The sequence below is a fragment of the Galeopterus variegatus genome, unplaced genomic scaffold (genome assembly GCF_000696425.1).
Source record: "Galeopterus variegatus unplaced genomic scaffold, G_variegatus-3.0.2 Scaffold3125, whole genome shotgun sequence".
Taxonomy (NCBI): domain Eukaryota; kingdom Metazoa; phylum Chordata; class Mammalia; order Dermoptera; family Cynocephalidae; genus Galeopterus; species Galeopterus variegatus.
In genome coordinates this window covers 53,421-72,553 of record NW_007729236.1, presented here as the reverse complement: position 1 = coordinate 72,553, position 19,133 = coordinate 53,421, and the positions used below count along the sequence as shown (strand labels likewise).

General features: G+C 41.7%; 1 pseudogene; it reads right to left on the bottom strand.

Annotated features, from left to right (window-relative positions):
- Positions 1 to 19,133, bottom strand: part of LOC103599840 — an 84,951-nt pseudogene that overhangs the window by 64,503 nt on the left and 1,315 nt on the right.

The window sequence follows — 19,133 nt, the reverse complement described above, 5'->3', positions numbered from 1 at the left end:
CATTAGTCGAGATCCTTGGACTTTATCTTTTGTTTTCTTTAGCAAATTTTAATGATTCCCATTTAAGCACTATGCCATCATTTTTTTACCTTCTTCTACTCCAACATGTTTAGAGAAAGAAGCTCATGAATGGGACGGAGTCTCTTCTTGAGCAGGTTTCCCCAATTGGTTTAATTGTGGTTTTAAAAATAAAACTGTTGTATTTTATTATAACAATTATACTTAAAAGGTATGTGATTTGTCTATTTCTAGCCCTGGTTATGATTATAGAAATTATTTAAATAATAATACTACAAAATTTAATTAAAACGATAATATTTTGCTCAAGCTCCTTGCTTGGGAACAGTGGGACAACCTATTTGCTGGTCCACTGTCCCCTCTGTCTACATATCTGATGGGGGAGGCCCTCAGGACCAGACCAAGATCCTTAAAGTAGAAACTAAAATTCAAGAAATGCAAGATACTTTATTCCCTCAACTTACTTATCACCCATTGGCCTTACCAAAAAATAAGGGTGATCTAGATCTTGACCCTCAAACGTCTCAACTTCTTTATGCAACTTATAAGTTGCTTAATGCTACTAATCCTAGCCTTGCTCGAGATTGCTGGTTGTGCATGGTTAAGGGACAGCCTATTCCTGTTGCTTTTCCTTTCTCATCTCTTAATTATTCTGCTGGTTTGTATTGTTCGCTGAACCCTCCCATGCAAGTGCAACCTTTACAGTTTTATAATACTACTTGTTTTATTTCCCCTTCAATCAATAACAGTTATGAAATTGATGTAGGATTTGCAACATTTACCAGTTGTCAATCATTTGTTAATATCTCTGTTCCCCTGTGTGCCCATAATGGTTCAGTATTTGTTTGTGGTAACAATCAGGCTTATACCTAGCTGCCCATTAATTGGACGGGATTATGTGTTCTAGCTCTCCTCCTCCCTGATGTGGATGTTATACCCGGGAGTGAGCCCATTCCCATTCCTCCATTTGAGCACATAGCTGGGAGAGCAAAAAGAGCTATACAATTTATTCCTTTACTTGCTGGCCTTGGAATTACCACAGCAGTCACAACTGGGACTGCTGGCCTTACTCATTCTATATCCCAATATACCAAATTGTCTAAACAATTAATTTCAGATGTACAGACTCTTTCTCAGACTATTCAGGATTTACAAGATCAATTAGACTCCTTGGCAAAAGTAGTTTTACAAAACCGCAGAGGTCTCGATTTGCTAACTGCTGAGCAGGGAGGTATCTGTTTGGCCTTACAGGAAAAATGCTGCTTTTATGCGAACAAGTCTGGAATAGTGTGTGATCACATTAAACAACTGCAAGAAGATTTGGAAAAAAGAAGAAAACAGTTGGCTGATAATCCCCTTTGGACTGGGCTCAACAGATTTTTACCTTACCTCTTACCTTTACTAGGTCCTCTTATAGGTTTACTTCTTTTGTTATCTTTGGAGCCTTTCCTTTTTAATAAGGTCACTACTTTTATTAAAGAACAGATAGAGGCTATTCAGGCATGGCCCATTCAGATTCATTATCAACGACTGGAGATGGGACATTCCTCTAATGAGGGACACAGATCTACTCGCCCTTCAAAAAATAGAGCTGGTTAGTCAATGACAGGTAAGAGGATGTTGTTCTGCAGCAATCTAAGACAGGGATATCTGTCCAGCTACAGTTAATCCCAATGACTGGTAAGCTGTTATAGAATAAAACATCCCAACCTAAGCCAGACACAGCTCCTATTATGTTGGGCTATGTTTCCATTTCTCATATAAGAAAAGAAAGGGGGAATATGTTGGGAGCCTGCAGCCCCACACCCCTCCTTGTATGGCCGTGCCTGTGTGACAACCTGCTTGCACCAGATGGCCACGCTTACATGATAGCTGCCTCATAATCTGTTTGTGCCAGGAACTCTGTGTTCCCGGCTTTGCAAGTTTACTCAAGAGTGACCTTTCATCTTCTTCCAAGTCTCTGCTCTGTTGTAAAGACCTTGGGCTATGCTTTGTTTGGAGTATCCTGTCTCTGTTTCTTCTCAAGATCTTATCGCATTCCTGCATTCCTGACTTCTTACAGCATGCCTGTTTTTTTCCTATATAAGCTGTAACTTTTAAACCAATAAACGAGACTTGATCAGAATACTGTCTTGTCTCCATTTCTCGCATCTCTTGTCCCATCCAATTACCACTCCCCCCTCCAGGGTCTGCATTGAATATCCTGTGGGTCGAGACATTTTGTGCCTTTTCTGGCTCTATTTTTTCTGTGTTTTACAGAAATTAATTTCATCAACTTTTACATTTTCCCCTTTCATCAAGAGCTTTATGTGAATTCATCACTGATAAATAAGTCTAATGTCAGATTTTATGTGTCCCTTGATGGTGGGATGAACATGCTCCAGTCAGTAGATCTGGTCTCAAATTTGGGGATAATGAACAGCTGTAAGTCAGTTCAGGAGCTTTTAATTACATCTGAGAAATGAAGAGGCCTAATACAGGGCCTCTGTTGTCTGCATTTTAAGTTTGATTTACCTGTTTTTCAGGTATCAGTTATCATCTCAGAGCACTGGGCAAACATTATTTTGTCGGGATTGGAATTTCTAAACAAATTCAATAGATAATGAGTAGACAATTTAAAAAAGAAATGGAAAGTAAGAATACCAGAGACATTAACATTCCAGGTTGTGTAAAGGTTTTAAGCCACTAACCTAGACTTAACGGCATTCGATTAAGTAAATCAAATGATAGTGGAGAACTAGGTGTGGCTTGCAGTAGGCTTGTGGCTTGTTCTCTTATTTTATGCAACTGAATCTCAATTGCCCCAGAGGAGTTTACTCAGGCACAGCATGTGGTGTTAGCAATAACACGGATGATGTCTTCCTGAGCCAATAATCAAGAACAATTGTATTATCTAAGACGACCCTGGCTAGAGACGTTATTGTGCTGTTTCTCAGCAATAGTCTTTACAGTGGTGCGGGGGTGTGCCTGGGGTCCTCCTGCAGACCCAGAAGGAGAAGGAGCTGACAGGATGACCCCCGGTGTGGGGACCGAGGCATCTCAGAGAAAAGTGAGCCTACTGCCTGCCAACCCAGCCCCATGAGAGACACTCAGATGCAGCAGGGGTCCTGTCAGGGCAGTTCCACATTATTGCCATCACACTGCAATTTATATAAGCAAGTAGGGACTCTCCATGAACTAACCAGTCAAGTAAATGATCACGCGGGTGTGCATTTTGTACTAACATGTTGAGCATAGTGATCACGCAGGGTTCACGAGTGCAGAAATACTGGAGGACCAATAAAAACCTTTTGGAGCTATCTTGGGTTACACCTCCCCTACTTCCCATGGGCGCCATCTTCATCCTCCACCCATAGGCACCATGTGGCTCACAGATAATGTCTGCTCCTAAAAATGGGCCCAACATCTCCCCCTATTTTCTTTATTAAAAAGAACAACCCTGTAATGGGCAGTTGAAGGTGGCTAATCTCTCAACCTCGTTGGCTTTTTTGTAACTGTGCCTGACTTAGGTTGTCCCCCTCTGGGGATCTTACCCATCATTGGCTAGCCAGCCACTTGTGGAGAGCCAGCAGAGCCCTTAAAGATTCCTGTGGATTTTTTGAAGGGCCATATTGACCCAAGGGTTTTGGGGTTTTTTTCTTAGGCCACATTTTCTACCACTTGGCTGAGCATACTAATGGATCCTAGATTTCGTCGAATGAGAGCCATGATTTTAGTAAAAGTTAAAGGACCAAACATTAGCACTAAGAGGAGGATTAAGAGGGGGCCCACTAAGGCAGATATGAAGGTGGTAAGCCAGGGAGAACTGTTAAACCGAGATTGAAACCAGCCGTCATTGGCCTCTCTTTCTCTTTTTTGTCTTTCCAAGCCCTCTCTAACCTTTGTCATAGATTCTTTTACCATTCCAGAATGATCGGCATAAAAGCAACATTCTTCCCTGAGAACTGCACATAAGCCTCCCTGTTGTAAAATTAGGAGGTCTAATCCCCTTCTATTTTGTAATACAACTTTGGAAAGAGAAGTTAATATTTTGCAAATGGGTAATTGATGTTTCAAGCCTGTCTAGATCTATGTCTTCAGCCTCCCTTAAAGCTTGTGTATGGGTGTAAGTATATCCTATCCCAGCAGCCCCTGCTCCAGCACCTACAACCCCCAATAAAGTACTAATGGTTCTATTTTGTAATACAACTTTGGAAAGAGAAGTTAATGTTTTGCAAATGGGTAATTGATGTTTCAAGCCTGTCTAGATCTATGTCTTCAGCCTCCCTTAAAGCTTGTGTATGGGTGTAAGTATATCCTATCCCAGCAGCCCCCACTCCAGCACCTACAACCCCCAATAAAGTACTAATGGTAACAGTGGCCCCTAGTGCCCTTTTACTGTGGTGAGGAAAGTTACTTGTCCAATATTGAAACATTTCTTCCCCTTTATGCCATAATATTTGGGGAACAATATCTACTGATATACAAGTTTTATGAGACAAGGATTGATTAAACACACAAGCAGTAAGCCCTGATTTGGTGCATAACCATCGCCCAAGGCTGGGTTCAGCCCAGGTGCTGTTGAGAATAATGGTATTGGAACAAAGGGAGGGGTTGTTTACACCAACACATAATCCTTTCCCCAACATATGTTGTGTGGTTAAACTGGGATGGGTTCTGTTGAAATTAATGGCACACTGGGTGCTGTTAGTGGGGAGGATGGTTATGCTACTTAACGCCACAGCCTCAAAATACGGGGATGAACATCACGACATAATCAACAATCTTTTGTCCAGGTTTGTTGCACTGGTAGGTGATTGGTTCCCCATGTGCCGGAGAGCCAGGTGGTCCATAGGATGACCAGGTGATGCGTCATGCTGCTGTTGATGGTGTTAAGGTCAATGGTGATCAGGATTGGAGGGAAACTCTCCCACGAGGATTAAGAGGTAGGTTCACCCCGGTTGTCGCATAAGTCTCCTGAAAGAGAAGAATTTGCCTCAGGGTTGTTGTTGTCCCTGGGCTGGATTATTGGTTCAAGATTTTGAGGTACAAATTTAAAGTTTTTGGCTGGTATCCGGGCCATATGGGGCAGGGTTGGTCAAAGGGGAATACACGCCCAAATCCCCTTCCCATAGTTAGGAGTGGGTCAGGTCCTCTCCAGTGTCTGGAAATGGGGTCTTTCCATCTACCTTGTACCTCGGGCTTTATGTCTTGATTAGGCCAGTGCTTTTGAAAAGGTGTCATTAACTCATTTTTGGAAAAATTTAAAATGTTTAATGTAAATAGTGCTAATCCTAATTGTTGGTGGGGGCTGGTGGTACTGCCTTTTTGTTTTTGTAATTGAGTTTTTAAAGTTTGGTGATAATGCTCTATTATCGCTTGTCCCTGTGGATTGTATGGAATACCTGTGATGTGGCGAATGCGCCAGCTTGAGAGGAACCCCTGAAATGCATGGCTAACGAAACAGGGGCCATGATCAGTTTTAATTGGATTGGGGAGTCCAAGTGTTGCAAAACATTGTAAAAGGTGACTTTGGGAATGTCGAGCCTTTTCCCCTGAATGAGCGGTCACCCAGCAGGTATGAGAATAGGTGTCAACAGTCACAAAAACATACTTGAGCTTTCTAAAAGGAGAAAAATGAGTAACGCCAATTTGCCATAATACGTTGGGTTTTAATCCCCTATGGTTAACTCCTGGGGATTGTAAAGGGGGCACCTGGAAGTAAGGAAGGCAGAACTTACAAGTATGAACAATCTTTTTTAAATCTTTAATAGGGATTTGTGGGAACCGTTTATATAAACCCCTCCAATTTATATGAGTTAGGGCATGGAGATTAGATGCATCCTGTAAAGTTAAAACATGGGGGTTAGAAGAGGCTGTTTTGTCTGCTAAAAAGTTTCCTAGTGAAAGAAGACCCGGCAATTTTTGATGGCCTCTAAGATGTTGTATATAGATGGGTTGGGCCTGTTCGAATAACAATGATTGGGCCTGTATCATAAGAGGCGTAATTGGGTTGTTATCTAAACGAATATGGGAATTAAGCAACCCCGGCAGCAAATTAGTGGCATACAAACTGTCAGAAAATAAATTTATGGGTTCTGAGACCTTATTAAGTGCTAAAACTATAGCTAAGAGTTCCTTAAACTGTGCAGATCCTTCACAGGGCTCATAGTACTTTTGAGGAACAATGTTAGATGACGGTTGTTTTCCATGTGGCAAAAAGACAATAACAGCAGCCCCATGTTCACCCCCATCAGTGAACACATTAAAGGCATCAGGCATGGGTTTGTGTAGAAATAATTGAGGTGCTCTCCCGTTTAAATGGCCAAAAGAAGTGACCCATTTATAAGGCCCATAGTGACAATCAAGGATGCCGGGGAAACCCTGTAGTGCCAAGGCCATTCTAGGATTGTTTCTGTAGATCCATTCTAGGTTGCTCAGTCTGTTTGGAACAATTATTTTGTTAGGTTCCCGTGCATAGCATCGGAGTGCTATGCCTTCCCTTTTGCGTTAAGTCAGCCATTTGGTCTATATAGGTATAGACTCGAGGGGATCCCCCAGAGACATATGAATCCATTGTGAGGGGTTTCCCTCTTGAAATAGGACCGCCATGAGGATGGTGGGATTAGGCAGAATCCACAATTGCAAGTCTTTTGAGGGAGAGTATCTAGCAAGCTGAGTCTGGTTGAGAGAATTTTGAGCCTCTTGTAAGAGCTGTTTATGTGCAACTGAAAGCGAGATTTTATCATGAGGCAGGCTGTCCCTTAATAGGTTAAAAAGAGATAACAGCTGACCCATTGAAATGGGAATCCAGGGCTGTAGCCAATTAATTTCACCTAAAAGGTGTAAATCAACCAAAGAACAAGAATCTGGGATACAAAGTTGAGGTTTTAAAGGACTAACACCTTGCAAGGTTAACTGGGTACCTAAAATTTTTAAAGGCAGAACAACTTGGATTTTATCAACTGCAACATGCAAGTTACCCTTTGTAAGGCACATTTGCAGGACTTTATATGCCTCGGCTAATTGGGAAGTATTTAGGGCTCCTAAGATAATATCATCCATGTAAACATACATTTCAACATGGTGGAGCCTTTTGAGAGGTTGGAGTAATTCATAAACATAGTTTTGGCAAAAGGATGGACTATTAGCCACTTGAGGCAAAACCATGCATTCAAAACATTTATCTGGCCCCTTAAAGTTAGTTGAGGGGACCGAAAAGGCAAATCTTTCATAATCCTGTGGGTTTAAAGGAATGGAAAAGAAGCAGTCCCTAATATCTGTAACCATGAGGCATAAATTACAAGGGATGGCCGGTACCCACGGCAATCCCCTCAGGGGGGTTCCCTGTAGCAACATTCTTTCATTAATTTTTCTAAGATCCTGTAAGTCTCCATTTTCCTAAAGACTTTTTAATGACAAAAATAGGGGTATTCCAGGGGCTAGTGGATGGGCGAATATGTTTTAATTTTAATTGTTTTGCGATAAGTTCCTCAAGTGCTTGCAACTTATTAGCTGGGAGAGGCCACTGCTCCACCCAATTTGGGGGTCCCGGTTTCCAACGGATGGGAGGGACCCGGGGGACAGTGGCCTTTAGGATTGGGGGTGCACCTTCCATCTTGTAAGTGGCTTTCCCTCCCGCATGTTTTGGAATTCAGGGTACCCTCTATAATTTGGGCAAGAAGGGAGGTTGAACTGCTGCTGGTACTCCTCCTCATCTAAAATGTCATCATAAAATTCTTCATAATCAGTGGTGATACAGGCATCTGCTTGTCCCAAAATGTCTTGGCCTAGGAGGTTTGCATTAAGTCCCGTGGCTATAAGAGATTTGACTTCCCCTCTTGTGCCATCAGCGTCTTTCCAGGGGAGCCAGCCAACAGTTTCTTTGGACTGAGTAGTTCCTCTGACCCCCATTATTTGTGGTCCTGGGACCATCCTCCAGCTATTAGGAACTTCCTCCTCTCTAAGGACCCTGCAGTCAGCTCCAGTGTCAATTAGGCATCGGAAAATTTCCATTTCCCATGGTGTTTAGATGTATAGAAACAGAAAGAGAAAGCAGCTGAGGGTTATCACCAGGAAAAACCTGACGGGACTGGTGTTGGCCAGTATTTTGGGAAAAGGGGATGGCTGGTCCCTCAGCTGGAAGAAGGCAAGGAGGACTGTCACCCGCTGTCACCTGGCTGGGCTTCCGCTACTGGGGCCGACTGATACGAGACCTTCAAGATCCACCAGTCACCCTGACCACGACCTGTCAATTGTCCCACACCCGTCTGCTTGTTCACTGAAAGTCATGGAACGGAGAGGGAGAGGATAGTGGGAAATAAGAGTGGGAGGAATAAGAAAAGAGTGAAAACGACTTACCCTATTCACCTGTTGGGAATAAGGAGACTCACCTGGAAAACGTGCATTACACCGAGACGACATTTCTCCAGAGGGAGACTCCGCGCTGAGGCTCGTGGCCACTCGTCGCCTCTCTCAAGGCCGCACGTGGGTCGGTTCTTCTTATGTGGTGGGTTCCTGTTTGGGCGCCAGCTTCTGCGGGGCGTGCCTGGGGTACTCCCGCAGACCCAGAAGGAGTAAGAGCTGACAGGATGACCCCCGGTGTTGGGACCGAGGGATCTCGGGGAAAAGGGAGCCTGCTGCCCACCACCCAGCCCCGTGACAGAGACACTCAGACGTGGCAGGGGCTGTCAGGGCAGTTCCACTTTATTGCCGTTACACTGCAATTTATATAAGCAAGCAAGTAGGGGCTCTCCATGAACTAACCAGTCAATTAAAGGATCACGTGGGAGTGCATTTTGTACTAACACATTGAGCATAGCGATCACGCAGGGTTCACGAGTGCGGAAATACTGGAGGACCAATAAAATCCTTTTGGAGCTATCTTGGGTTACACCTCCCCTACTTCGCATGGGCGCCATCTTCATCCTCCACCCATACGCACCATGTGACTCGCAGATAATGCTTGCTCCTAAAACTGGGCCCAACACAGTGGAATCTGAAAAAATTCATAGGGCAGCAGCTAGATTATCATTCCTTCATTAGTGACTATACTCTGTGGTTCAAGAGACCTGCCAAAGGAAGCAAATCTAGAATCCCACAATTCACCAGGTGAAACACACTTGACCCTTTGATGTAGTGAATGGAGAGTAGTCCAATGAATATTCCAATGATGAGCTTTAGACTAATTATGTATTGATAACAGAGCAGTCAAACATCCCAATCCACATTTGTCTCCTGCTGTCCAGCTGACTAGACATTTAGAGACCCAAATTGAGGTATCCCACCCACAGAAGGAAATGTGCTTGATAAGAGTACAAACAATTCTTCCATCTGTGAATATAATGTGCAATTAAACCTGGAGTTAGTTATATTACTACATATTGATAATGATGACTCCTTTTGAGATTGGTTTCAATGACATTTAAAAAATATCTTAGGGAGACCCAAGGAATGTTTTAAGACGGAAGAACCATTACACATTTCTAGGGTACTGAAGCTGGGTAAGTCCTTGGTTTGACTTTGCCTGTGGCCTGGGCTGGAGTGCTTCCCAAACCTCCTGGTCCTCTAAACTGTTCACACTCTGGTCCCCAAATGCAGAAAGATGAGGCCTGAAACCCTCTCACCATGAGCCCTGAGGGTCTAGAAACCACCAGACCCTCATAAGTTAAAAAAAAAAAAAAAAAAAGAGGGTGAACAAGCTGGAATGCAAAGCCAGTCAGTTTCATGCTGCAGTTCCCACTGGTTTACTGAGAAACAGAAATGTAACTTGAGGCTACGTGCAGTTTGTCCACATATGGGCACAAGATATATAACTGACACTATTGACGTGAAAAATTCTTAATGTGCAGAAGGTTAATCAACCTGGTCTTCAATTGTGTGCACTTGAGGTAGGTTTCAAATTCCTCAATACATATAAACCCAGTGAAAGCCAATGAAGAGAGTCAAAGTGTACAACTCCTGGGCCCAAATACTGAATTAAGCACAAAGAGATTTCTCCTCTGGACAGGCTCCCACACCAGGTAGGTGAGTGACATGATGTGGTTAATGAAAAGCCCACCAAGGCTTCCAGACTGAAGAACATGGTTTCTATGGAAAAATGGAGGAACACAGCATGGTGGACCAATGCTACAGCCAGCCTGAGACCTTCAGCAACAAACCTAAAACTCGAACTCTCATTTATCTATCTAGGAAATGGGGTTAATCACACCTATGTTAGACATGAAATTTTGATACACTATTAAAACAATTTTTACATCCAGTGGAAATTAGAGAATACACTGAAGGAGAATAAATAAATCACATGTACAAACTGGTATTTTAAAGTAACTTGTGCTTCTGCACAGAAAATGAAACAATTAACAAACCAAGGAGACAACTGCAGACAGAGTAGATATCTGCAAACTGTATGTCTGATAAATGGTTAATATCCAAAACATATAAAAGACTCAAAGTACCTGATAACAAAAAAACCAAATAACTCTATTCAAAAAATGAGCAAAGAACCCGGATAGACATTTCTCAAAAGAAGACACAAAATGGCCAATAGAAGTATGAAAAAAATCCTCAACTTCACTGATTCTGAGAAATGCAATTTAAAACCACAATGAGAACACTTCACACCTGTTAGAATGGCTATTATCAGAAAGATGAAAGATAACTGTTCATGAGCATGTGAAGAAAACAACACTCGTGCACTGTAGGTGGGAGTGTAAATTAGAACACTATTTTGGAAAGTAACAAATTTTTCACAAAGTGCTAAAAATAAATCTACCATAGATCTAAAAACCCCACATCTGAGTATATATTCAAATGAATTGAAATCAGTTTGTCAGAGATATCACTATTCCAATGTTCACTGTACCATTATTCACAACAGGCAACATATCAAAACTATAGAAATGAACAGATAAATATCATGCATAGAAAAAATGGAATTCTATTCAGCTTCAAAAAAACCAAATTGTCAGTTATGACAAGATGGCTGAATCTAGAAGACATGATGTTAAGTAGAATAAGCCACGCACAGAAAAACAAATACCACATAATTTTAGTTATATGTAGTCTATAAAAAAAAGTCAAACTAAGAGAAACAGGAAATAGGAAGGACGTTACCAGAAGCTGAGGGTTAGCAGGAGGGTCAAAGGTAAACGTGGACATGTTCAGATGGTACAAAGTTTCAATTTGGCAAGAGGAACAAGTTCTGGTGATGTACTGCACAGCACGGTGAATGTAGCTAAGCGTAATGCATTGTATATTTCAAAGTTGCTATCAGTGGATTTTAAATGTTCTCACCATGAAATTAAAAGTATGTGATGTAATGAATGTTAATCAGTCTGACTTTATCATTTCACAATGTATACGTGTTGAAACATCACATTGTACCTCATGAACATATAAAGTTATAATCTGCCAATTAAAATAAAATAAAATTTTTACAGGGCAGGAATTGTCCTAATGAATTTTTAAATACCAACAAGAAAAAACTAAATATTGTGCATAGGAAAAACACTTTAAATTCAAAGATACAAATAGGTTGAAAGTTAATGGATGGAAAAAGATATGCAATGTAAACAGAACCCAAAGACAGCTACACTGGCTGGCCATACTAATATCAGACAAAATAAATATTAAAACAAAAATGTTACTGGGATTAAAGAGGGACATTTTGTAATGACAAAAGTGTCAGTTATGAGAACATCATGACAATAATAGATACACATGCATCAAACACAGAAGCCCAACATTCAATGAAAATACTTAGGAAAGAAGTTAAGAGAGAAGTAGACTATTCTATTTAAATATTTGGAGACACCAGGGCAACTTTCACTAATGAATAGAACAGCTAGGCAAAGCACTGACACTGGTATAGGGGTCCTGGGCAGCATTAAAAGCAACTTGACTTTAGAAATATGTATATGTACAACACTCCACCCAACAACAAAACACACATTCTGTTCAAGTGTACATGGAAGTATCCCAGAAAACACCATTTGCTATTCCATAAAAGAGCCTCAATAAATGTGAGTATTGAAATCACACCATAAAAGAGCCTCAATAAATGCTATTCCATAAAAGAGCCTCAATAAATGTGAGTATTGAAATCACACAAAGTACGTTCTTCTGACTACAATAGATTTAAATTGAAAATGGTAAACTATGTGGAAATTAAACAACAAACTCCAAACAACCAGTAAGCCATAAAGTCACACACAAAATATTAGAACCATTTTGAGACTGTAAACAAAATCATGACATACCAAAACTTATAAACGGCTTAGAATAAAATTTATACCCATAAATATCTGTATTTTGAAAAGATCTGAAATCAAAAAGCCAACCTTCCAACTAAAAAACAAGAAAAAGATAGAAAAATTAAAACCCTAAATAACAGAAAAAAGAAAATAACACAGTGTGGATAATGATAAATAATGGTACTGTAGTTCCTGCTCACTAGTACTAGAGATTCGGGGACAGAACAGCGGCAAGTGGAAGTGAACTCTCTGCCCAACAGGGCCCTGTAACTCCTGCATTCAGCCACACCTCAGGTTCGATGCGGGACACCATTTTGTCGTACTCACTTTTACCCCTCCTTGGGGCCTGGGTTTCTTCCCCTCGCTAGGGCTCTGAGGACACACAAGGGACCACTGCAGACTTCAGGGGGCTCCTTCAGTGAAAACAGGCTCTGGGGCAATTGCTAGTTCTGCAGATGTATGTGCAAGAACCACCAGGCACAAGGCAATACACAAGTGGAACTGGGATTTACTATGTTGACCGTCTTAGTGGCAAGATAAAAACATAGCACTCCATCACTGCAGATGTAAACAGATATTCCTGAAGTACAGAGCACACGGTACACACACTCATACCTATTATATGGTCCCATTTGAAAATATGAGGAATAGGAATAAAGGACACATCTTCCTTCCAGACACTACATCTCACTAATTAGAATATGATAGTACTACTGTTTATAGCAGTTAAAGTGATTGCAGATTTTATCTATTAACACTTTTGTGCCTGATCTGTGCATTCTCATGGAAATGTTTTTCTTCAACCCACTGATTGGCTCTGTGTTAGCTTCAAAAATTAGAAAATATTACTTTTACTTAACAGAGTTTTGTAAAAATGGTCATACAAATTCACCTACTGGGCCAGCCCGTGGCTCACTTGGGAGAGTGCGATGCTGATAATACCAAGGGAAGGGTTGAGATACCCTTATCAGTCACCTTAAAAAAAAAAAAAACAACTCACCTACACTAGGAGAGTAGGAATAAAGTAAGAAGCACAGTACTTTAGAAAATAAATTTAACATAATATAAAGAATTGGCACTTAATGTCAAAAATTTTGTGGTAAGCCTTCCGATCAAGATGGGAAAATAGATGGTCCCCAGCGTCACTCTATCCTGCAAATCAACCAGTTTACAACCATTAAAAAGCAATGACAGCCAAGCTGGGGCTGCTAGAGCTCAGGAGAAGAGGAGGAGAGACCCATGGAGTTCATGAAGGGAGGGGAAGCAACCATGAGAGAAAGAAAGCATCGCTCCCACCATTTTGAGCCCCAGCCACTTTAATGCTGAAGGTGAACACATGAGCAAGAGATGTCAAAAGCCACAGCTGTGCCCCTTGTATGAAGTTGCTTGAAAGTGGCAGGAGAGAAGAAGGACTTAGTGGACCCCATGCCAGCAAGACCACTAACAGGGTTTCCATGGATCCATGTAGGAGTGAGAAGCCACAGAAAACAGAAAAAAACACTCAGAAGCTGGTGAGTCATGACAAGGGACATGCATGGCCTGTCCTATGGGAAGTGTTTGGAGTGTGGGCAGTTGGGGAGATGGGCCCAGCAAGGGTACATTGGTGCACAACACAGACAGCTGATCTGCTCTCCAATCAGCACAGGATCACTCAGTTTAGACTGGTCAGGAATACAGAATTGCTGGGGTTGGTTTGCCAGAAAGACTTAGGCCCAGACAAGAGTTTCCATACAACCCGGGTGTACCAGACCTCATGAGACCAGGAAGCACATACAAGATCAACCATTAAAACATGAGCTGCACAGAAAGCCTTCCCCAGGGAATCAGCAGCAAAGCAGCAGTTTAACTAAACCACAGGGCTCAAGTGCTGGTCCCCACAGGAAGCTCCTCAATTTTAGAAATAAGCAGAGAATGACAAATTAATTCCTGTGCAGAGATTAAGTGGTGGGAATAATCCAACACAGAAGTGAAAGAAAAAACAAAATACCCACAGATTAGAGACAAAGTTTGATCTTAAGTAGTAAAGGTCTAACGCCACCAAAGAATGCCTATAAAACCTACTGCAGGAGGTGCCATGAGCTCTTAAGATGGATTGGTGCGGGACCAAAGGTCTCAGCCATCCCCCAATATCCATAATGACCCCAGTGATGACCACTGAGCTACTGCAGGAAGCACTGTGGGCTCCTGAGCCAGGGCTGTGGGGGGCCCAAGGGCTTCAGCCATGCTTCCCCCAAATCCACAACCAGCCCAGTGATAACCACTGAGCAACTGCTGCTAGTGCCCTGGTATCTCAAGCTGGGATGGTGGTGGGCTGAGGGTCTTGGCCACACCCGCATTATCTGCCACCAGCCCAGTGATGACCATTGTACCACCAAAGGAAGTGCCCTGGTCTCCCAAGCTGGGTTAATGGGCAGCCAAGGGCCTCAGCCACATCCCCTGGATATTGAAACCAGCTCAGTGACAACCAGTGAGCTGCCATAGGAAGCACCCCAGGCTCCTGAGCTGGAGCACTTGGGTGTCAAGGGCTTGAGCCCCACCCCCTAACATCTGCATCCAGCGCAGTGACAACCAAGGCACTGCTAGAATCCCCCTTGCCTCCCCTGAAGGAATGAGGTAGGCCATGGTCTTTGATCATGCTCCAGCTCATTCCCCCTCTTCCCATGCTATTTTCCCTCCCCCTTCTCCCCAACTCCTCCCCGACACCTTAGAATTAGGCATGGAGCCAGGGAAAGCTAAACACAGCCATAACTAGGCAAGTAGCCATGAGTGCCTGGGCCCTGCCAGGGTTCAGAGGCATGGATCTGGGGAAAGCTGAAGCCAGCCAGACCTAGAAAAGCCACCACCACCACCCTGGGCCACACCAGGGTAGTAAGGCATGGAGTCAGGGAAAGCTGAACCCAGCTGCAAGCATGTACAGAGCATACCAAAAACACCATTTTTCATGCGGGTAGCCCACATAGCCACAATTGCCATGGCTGCTGCAAAAGCAGCTAGGCTCTGTAGCAGCGGTCCTGGCCACTGTGCACCCAATACAGCAGACTCTCAACTGCATTGACACAAGGAGAGGCACTAGTGGAGACAAAACAAAAAAATCCACTCTCTCCACAAAGCACACTCCAGAGTAAAAGAAACATCTGACTTATGATAATAGGGGAGGACTTGATCATACATATCTCAGTACTGGACAGATCATTTAGACAGCAAACCAGCAGAGGATCAGTTAATCTATCAGATGGAGAGAACAAATCTATAGTGTTTAGAAGGGGGACGGGAAGGAGAAGGGGAGAGCTTAGATAAGGGGCATAAAGAATAAGTATGATTTGTAACAATAAATAGGCTAATAAAAAATTGTGATGCAAGACACGCTATTATTCTATGTGTATTTCCTATCCGTAGTTGTGCTGACTTCTGTCAAGATAAATTTTAACAAATACTTGTATGCATAAGTGCAGCGTACTTGGGGCTGTTTTGTGCATTGCAGGCTGTGTAGCAGCACCTCTGGCTTCTTTCCACTAAACCTTTTAACTTCCAGTTATGACAACAAAAATGCCTTCAGACATAGCCAAATGTCCCCTGGCAGGTAATATCACCACTCATATTTAACTGTTAATAGTCAAAACTTTTAAAATAGTTTTGATCCTACATTTATCAATTCTATTTGAAAATTCGCATTCACATTACATAAATTGATAGTTTCCATTTCAAATTATCTGATATATAAAAATGAAAGTTATGTTGAAATTTTTGACACATTATCAATATTGATGAAGATAAACTTATTTTCACTATTCAATGAGACGTCCCTGTCTGGCAAGGTGTTCCATATGTATTGCATTGTTTCTCCCCATAACTGAATTTTCTCATAAGCAGAGTTGAGTATAAAAGGTGACAATATGGGTTTCTCTTCTGTGTGAATATTCTCATATTCAAGAACCAGTAACTTCTCTCAGAAAGTCCATAAAGTCAGTTAGCACAGTGGGCTACTTGTGTTGTAACACAAAGAGATCACACATGAAATGGCCAGCCATAGTAAGCATTTCTTTTTTATTTTTTTCTGACCGGTAAGGGGATTGCAACCCTCGGCACGGTGTTTTCCACACCACGCTCAGCCAGTGAGCGCATCGACCATTCCTATGTAGGATCCGAACCTGTGGCCTCGGTACTACTAGCACTGCACTCTCCCGAGTGAGCCGCGGGGCCGGCCCAGCATGTCTTACATAAAGCATGAATAGAGGATTTGGGGATAGAGTTGGAAAGAACTATGGTTTCTTCAATTCAGCCTGTCTTAAATTATGGTGAATTTCTCCCACCTATGGCCCCAGACTCTACGCTAGGAGTCATCTTCCCTTCAGTCCCAGAGAATGAGAAATCTGGGACAACTGCATGAAAATTTTTAAAAATTGCCTGGCCTGGAAGTAATGTTTATCACCTGTATCCGTACTCCTTTGAATATAGCTAAAAACACGGTGCCACACACAATAATTAAAGGCTGAGATTACAGGCATGTGTACAAGGGAAAAAAGGTATTTTTAGAAAATACATACCCAGTCTAATCCATGCAGAATCTTCCCCCTGTGTAAATTATCTCATGCCTGCAGTAATGTGAGTTCTTTTTACTTTACTTTTCTTTCTTTCCTTTTGTTAATTCCCAGGGGCTAGCCAGTACAGGGACCCATGGTGTTATCAGCACCATGTTCTAATGAACAATATGCTAACTATAGCCAGCCCTGTAACCGCTGAAATGTTTTCACAATTATTGATCCCTTCTATATCTGAGGGTTGCACATCTGCTGATTCAACCAAACATTTAAAAAACTATAATACAAGTAAAAAACAACAGTTTAACAACTACTTACAAGGAATTCCTTATGTATTGAGTAATATTAATATTCTACTCAAGATGTAAAGGACACATAAAGAAGTCCATAGGTAATATTGAAACAGTACACCATTTATAGAATGTGCTTGGTCATTTCCAAGCGTTTTCATCAAGAGGGGCCCCTGGAGCCAACCTCCAATACCAAGGGTCAGTTGTGCTTTTATACAGCTTCTTCTTGGTGTAAGTTCTCTGATGAAATGACAGGTGTGATTTATAGCAAAGCCTTCTCCCACAGTCATTACATTAATTGGGATTTTCCCACGTGTGAATTTGTTCATGTCTATTATGGTAAGTTCCAGTAAACTGTTTCCCCACATTTCTTACATTCACATGGTTTCTCACCTCTGTGAGTTCTCTCATACCTTCTACAGTCTAACTTTTGGTTAAAAGCTTTTCCACATTCTTTATGTTCATATTGTTTCTCACCTGTGTGAATTCCCTCATGTCTGTTGCTCTCTGACTTTTGGGTAAAAGCTTTTCCAGTCTTTACATTCATATAGCTTCTCACCTGTGTGACTTCTCTGATGAATGCTGAGGTTTGACTTTTGGTTAAAAGTTTCCCCACATTCTTTACATTAATAATGTTTCTCACCCGTGTGACTTTTCTGATGCCTGCTTAGGTTTGACTTCTGGTTAAAAGCTTTTCCACATTCTCTACACTCATATGGTTTCCCACCTCGGTGAACTCTCTGGTGAATGCTGAGGTGTGACTTTTGGTTAAATGTTTTTCCACATTCTTTACATTCATATGGTTTCTCACCTGTGTGAACTCTCTGGTGAATGCTGAGGTGTGACTTTTGGTTAAAAGGTTTTCCACAGTCTTTACTTTCATATGGTTTCTCACCTGTGTGAACTCTCTGGTGAATGCTGAGGTGTGACTTTTGGTTAAAAGGTTTTCCACAGTCTTTACTTTCATATGGTTTCTCACCTGTGTGAACTCTCTGGTGAATGCTGAGGTGTGACTTTTGGTTAAAAGGTTTTCCACAGTCTTTACTTTCATATGGTTTCTCACCTGTGTGAACTCTCTGGTGAATGCTGAGGTGTGACTTTTGGTTAAAAGGTTTTCCACAGTCTTTACTTTCATATGGTTTCTCACCTGTGTGAACTCTCTGGTGAATGCTGAGTCCTGACTTTTGGTTAAATGTTTTTCCACATTCTTTACAATCATATGGTTTCTCATCTGTGTGAATTCTGTGATGAATGATGAGTTGTGACTTTTCATAAAAAGCTTTCCCACAGTCTTTACATTTATATGGTTTCTCACCTGTGTGAATGCTCTCATGCCTGCTTACATCTGACTTTTTGCTAAAAGCTTTTCCACATTCTTTACATTCATATGGTTTCTCACCTGTGTGAATTCTCTTGTGAATGCTGAGGTATGATTTTTGTTTATAAGCTTTTCCACAGTCTTTACATTCATATGGTTTCTCACCTGTGTGAACTCTCTGGTGAATAGTGATGTATGACTTTTGGTTAAATGTTTTTCCACATTCTTTACAATCATATGGTTTCTCATCTGTGTGAATTCTGTGATGAATGATGAGTTGTGACTTTTCATAAAAAGCTTTCCCACAGTCTTTACATTTATATGGTTTCTCACCTGTGTGAATGCTCTCATGCCTGCTTACATCTGACTTTTTGCTAAAAGCTTTTCCACATTCTTTACATTCATATGGTTTCTCACCTGTGTGAACTCTCTGGTGAATAGTGATGTATGACTTTTGGTTAAATGTTTTTCCACATTCTTTACAATCATATGGTTTCTCATCTGTGTGAATTCTGTGATGAATGATGAGTTGTGACTTTTCATAAAAAGCTTTCCCACAGTCTTTACATTTATATGGTTTCTCACCTGTGTGAATGCTCTCATGCCTGCTTACATCTGACTTTTTGCTAAAAGCTTTTCCACATTCTTTACATTCATATGGTTTCTCACCTGTGTGAACTCTCTGGTGAATGCTGAGTCCTGACTTTTGGTTAAATGTTTTTCCACATTCTTTACA